Here is a 275-nt window from a genome sequence, read left to right on the forward strand (position 1 = left end):
ATTGTTCCTGGTTAGGAAGAGTCTGGTGTTTGAGAGATGTGACATGTTTTAATTGCAAGAGGTTGGATTATTCATTTGCTATCAGTCAACATCAGCTACAGACAGTGTTAGGACATTGATGTACTACAGATAAGACTTTCGCACACACATCAACTTTCACATGACGAAATCCTACAATCTTACATTGCTTTGTTTGCTTTTTTTTTGTACTTTTGTGTATTTACATTTTTGGCTATATGTAGCTGTATTAACCTGAATTGAATGTTTTCTATTGT

The sequence above is a fragment of the Sinocyclocheilus rhinocerous genome, unplaced genomic scaffold (genome assembly GCF_001515625.1).
Source record: "Sinocyclocheilus rhinocerous isolate Xijiao unplaced genomic scaffold, SAMN03320098_v1.1 scaffold3526, whole genome shotgun sequence".
Taxonomy (NCBI): Eukaryota; Metazoa; Chordata; class Actinopteri; order Cypriniformes; family Cyprinidae; genus Sinocyclocheilus; species Sinocyclocheilus rhinocerous.